We start from the raw sequence: 5131 nt of genomic DNA on the forward strand, positions 1-5131 counted from the left end.
TGGCAACGTAGTACAAGTTTCTGCACACTATGCTTGCCTGTCGCTCCCAGGCTGTTCTCGAACTGCTGCCAGCCTTGGCACTGTCTCGCATTGTCTGGCTCCATCTAGGTCTATTTGGCATTATGGGATGTGTATGATACTATGTGGTAATATGTGGTACTATTGGTATCTGTGTTGTTCTATATTGAATTATGTGGTACTCAATGGTACTATGTGGTGCTATACGATATTTTCTAGCACTTGGTATCATTTGGTACTATATGAAAGTATCTGGAGCTATGTGACGCTATATGGCGTTCTGTGGCAATATGTGGCATAACTTGTTATTATGCAACATCCGGTGTTATATGATACTGTGCGGTACTGTATTATAAGATATAGTACTCTGTATCACCGTATGGCACACTGTGCCTATATGTCCATTATGTGGTACTATGTGGTTCTATATGCATTATGTGGTACTATGTGGCAAGATATGTATTAGCCAGTGCTATGTGGTACTACATGACATTTTGTACCACTATGTAGCATTATGTAGTAAAATTACTGCATTACTGTGACTCTATTTGACTCATTTTGGCATTGTGTAGCAATATGTGGCACTTCGTGACATTACATGACACTGTACTACGTGACACCATCTATGACTATGCAGTATTATGAGGTAATATACAGTACCTTGTGGTTCTATATAGTATTTTGTGGCACAATGTGATACAGTTTGGCACCATATCATACTATCGTGCTATACGGAAGTGCATGGCTCTATGTGCCACTATGTAACACGAAATGATGCTATGTGGTATTATCTGATATCATGTGATGGTATTACGTTGTACTGCGTGGATTTTTTTTTTTTTTTTTTTTTTTTTTTTTTTTTTTTTTTTTTTTTTTTTTTTTTTTTTTTTTTTTTTTTTTTTTTTTTTTTTTTTTTTTTTTTTTTTTTTTTTTTTTTGCTATATACCCTTTGACACTCCGGTCCTTCTGGCCCTCCATAGCAATGGCATTCGTGGGAGGCCCTGTTTGGCCTTATTTGTAGCAAGTTGTCCTTGTCGAGTCACTCTCCAGGAGAAAAGTTTGTGATTTAAGAGATCCGAAGGGAATTCCAGATTCAAGATGTTATTTAAGAAATGATTTAACATGCTTCAAGATGATATACGAGGTAACATACGGTGGGGATCGTAATTTAGGAGAGGTGGGGGACGAAGAGGATGAGGGAGGTGCTGCTATGGAATTCAGTGATATACACTGAGGCAACTGTTTATGAGATATATATATCTCGTATACGTAGTTTCAATAGAAATGTTCATCTTGTTCCTATCCATAATGGAACATCATTGAGTTCTGCTACATCATAAGAGCATTTCAAAACAATATGAACATGAGTTTGGGATTATACAAACTAAACAAATTATATTGTTGATTTTTTCTATGGATATGATAAAGATATATCTTGACACTCCATGTAGAGCTGTTTCACATGGAACCTTTCCTAATCCCTTTTCTATTTTTCTTGTGCATATTTATGTCACATGTTTAATGTGTTATTTGTACCCTTGAAGATGTCTAGAATAGATGAGAACGTTCGGTCACCATTTATTTAATTTTGCAATGGTTTCTGAGAGAAGTGTGGGAGGTGGTGAAGGATAGACTAGAGTTAGGAGTGGAGGAAGAATGGGGATTTTTCAAGGATGGAGAAACAAGGTGTGCAAAGTTAGTGTGTGGAACAAGAAGGATAGGAGGGAATAGAAGGAAGGGTAGTGAGTGCTGGGATGATATAGTAAAAAATGTTGTGGAAGAGAAGAAGCGAGTATCTGCAGACTGGTTACAAAATAGGACTCGGGAAACATGAGAGATACAAAAAAAAAAAAAGAGAAGCAAAACATAAGATAAAGGAGGGCATATGTAAAAAGGGGGAGGAGCATGAAATAAATGAAAAAAAATGTTTTGTAAAGAAGTTAAGAGAGTAAGGGGAGACTAATCAAGTAGAGAGGAAAATATAAAAGGTGCAGATTGAAATATGATAACGGAAAAAGAGGCAGTAGGAAGATAGGCAGAATTATTTAGGAAGCTGCTAAATGGGGAGAAGGATAGGATGGGAGTGACGGTAGCAATGGGAAGCACAAAGAATGTCATTGATGGATGAAGTAAATGGAGGAGAAAAAAGAAAGGATGAAGTACAAGATGAGAGCAGGTAAGACACAGGGTTAGATGGGTGTCATGCAGTGTCTGAAGAAGGGAGGCATAGTAATAGTAGAATGGCTGATGAGCTTGCTTAATGTATATCTAAGGAAGGGTAGAGTACCGGAGGACTGGAGGAATGTCTGTGTAGTTCCGCTTTACAAAGGAAAAGGGGACAAATGTAAGTGCAGTAGTTTCAGAGGAATAAGTTTGTTGCGTTTAGTTGGAAAGGCGTATGTGAGGGTTTTAATTGATAGGATTGAGAAAGGGACAGAGGTATTAGTTGGTGAGGATCAGTATGGGATTAAGAAAGGTTGGGGTTGAGTAGATCAAATTTTTGTGGTAATACAGATATGTGAGAAAGCTTAGCTAAAGGTAATGACATTTTTGTGCCTTTATGGATTTGTAAAATGCTTATGACAGGATGGACAGGAATGCACTATGGAAAGCTCTTAAGGGTAGTCAAGAGTTTTTACGAGAGTAGTAGATCCTTTGTTAGAATTAGAAAAGAAGAGAGAGAGTGGTTTGAGGTAAAAGTGTCATTGAATCAGGAATGTGTCATATTGCCATGGGTGTTCAATGTGTACATGGATTGGGTGATGCGGGAAGCAAATGCAATGATAATGGTCAGGGATTGGAGATGGTTAAAAATGGAGAAAAGTAGGAAGGGAGCGTTATTGTTTGCTGACGAAATTGCGCTTGTGGCAGGGTTAGAGAGGTTATTAATGGAATTAGTGACAGATTTTGGGGAATTATGCGATAGGAGAAAGTTGAAGGTAAATGTCGACAAACGTAAGGTGATGAGTTGTACGTAGGGAGAGGATGACAGCAATTTGGAAGTAAGTCTTAATAGAGAGAGACTAGGGGAAGTCGATAGCTTTAGGTGCTTGGGGTCGCATGTGGTGGGAAAGGAAGAAGTGGAGGTGGAAGTAAATTCTAGATTAAGAGAAACAAGTAAGTGTTTTAGGTGATTAAAAAATGCAATGAAAAATAGGCACTAGGGCATAGATGCAAAAAGGATATTGTATGAAGGGATGATTGTGCCGGCAGCACTGTATGGAGGAGAGCCATGGAATTTAAGGGATAGCTGAGCAAGAGGAGGGTTTCTGTTGAGCACGGAAGGGAGAAAGCAGGAGATAGAGTAGGGTGGAGAATGGCTGTGTATAGATTATACTGTGGTGCAAGGAAACGAATAGATAGTAGATGGGGGATTAGAAAGTGGTTATGTATGTGAATGATATTTTAACTCAACCCGAAGGGACTTCTTTCCATCTGGTATTTTCTTGTACAAGGGGACGGAGAGGAGGGTGGGGTCTTCGATTAAGTGAAGTGGACTTGCTCTGGATGTGCTGTGCCTTAATGCAATGCTTCTGACCCAGAGGAGTGGGCAGAATAGAGGGATGACCCGTCATACATGAGGAGCTAAGATAAGAGGGAGAAAAGGGTAATAGATGGGAGTGGAATGAGTGGAGATGAAATGAATGAGGATGGGTATATGTCTTTAGACTTCGGCTAACTCCCTTGTAAGGAGGAAAAATCATCCCTTAGCGTGTGTTTGTATATATATATATATATATATATATATATATATATATATATATATATGTATATATAAAAATATATATGTATATATATATATATATATATATATATATATATATATATATATATATACAAACACACACACACAAGCGTTCGCGTTCGGTGGACGTGTGCCCTGTGGAGCAACCGCTGGCTCTAGCCAATCGTTTTGCTCTACTGGAGGATGAAGTGGCTGAAAACCAGTTCTTGGTGGTGGGGGACTCCATGGTGCGAGGCTATGACGACATCCTGCAGCGGAAGACTAAGCGACGTTGCAAGCTTGTATGTCAACCGGGCCGTGGAATCGTCGATTGTACCCGGTCCATCAGGGAGCAAGGACGGAAGAACACGGTTACGATTGTTCATACGGGAAGTAACGATGTAGGTAGGGTGAGATCAGAGGAGCTTGTTCGGAATTACAAGGTCCTCCTTCAGGAGATGAAGGAACGTGGGAGCCGTCACGTAGTCTGTGGGATCCTCCCGAGGATCTACGCAGGCTCGTGTTGGAACAGTAGAGCCATAGGGATCAATGATAGGATATCGCAGTTGTGCACACAATTGGGATACCACTTTCTTGATCCTTGGTATCTCTTTTCTAGGCGCCATGACCTTTACGCTTCTGATGGGATCCACCTTACCCGCAGAGGCAAAGATGTTCTTACAAATCTCATTGTGGGAGTTTGTAATGAATTAGCTCCTTTTTTAGGGTAGAAGCCCAAAGGGAAGGGGAAATAGAATGTACTTGGGAAAACAGTGTAGAGTATAGCATTAATGTAGAACAATGTGCCAGTATAGGACAAAATATAATTTTAGGATATAATGTCGCTAGAGGACGAAATGTCACATTAGGATGTAATGTCATAGGACAAAATGTCCTAATGGGATGTAATGACAGTGGAGGACAAAAGATCATGATGGGAAGTAATGATAGTGGAGAACAAAATATCACGATAGGATGTAATGATAATGGAGGAGAAAATATCACGGTAGGATATAATGTCAGTAAAGGACAAAATATAATTTTAGGAAGGGATACCAGACAGAATGTCCATGAAGGCCAAAATATCATGATAGGATGTAATGACAGTGGATATAATGTCGCTAGAGGACGAAATGTCACATTAGGATGTAATGTCATAGGACAAAATGTCGCGATGGGATGTAATGACAGTGGAGGACAAAAGATCACGATGGGAAGTAATGATAGTGGAGAACTAAATATCACGATAGGATGTAATGATAATGGAGGAGAAAATATCACGGTAGGATATAATGTCAGTGAAGGACAAAATATAATTTTAGGAAGGGATACTGGACAGAATGTCAATGAAGGCCAAAATATCATGATAGGATGTAATGACAGTGGAAG

Source organism: Oratosquilla oratoria, chromosome 3 (genome assembly GCF_046742065.1).
Source record: "Oratosquilla oratoria isolate Oo_2021 chromosome 3, ASM4674206v1, whole genome shotgun sequence".
NCBI classification, from domain to species: Eukaryota; Metazoa; Arthropoda; class Malacostraca; order Stomatopoda; family Squillidae; genus Oratosquilla; species Oratosquilla oratoria.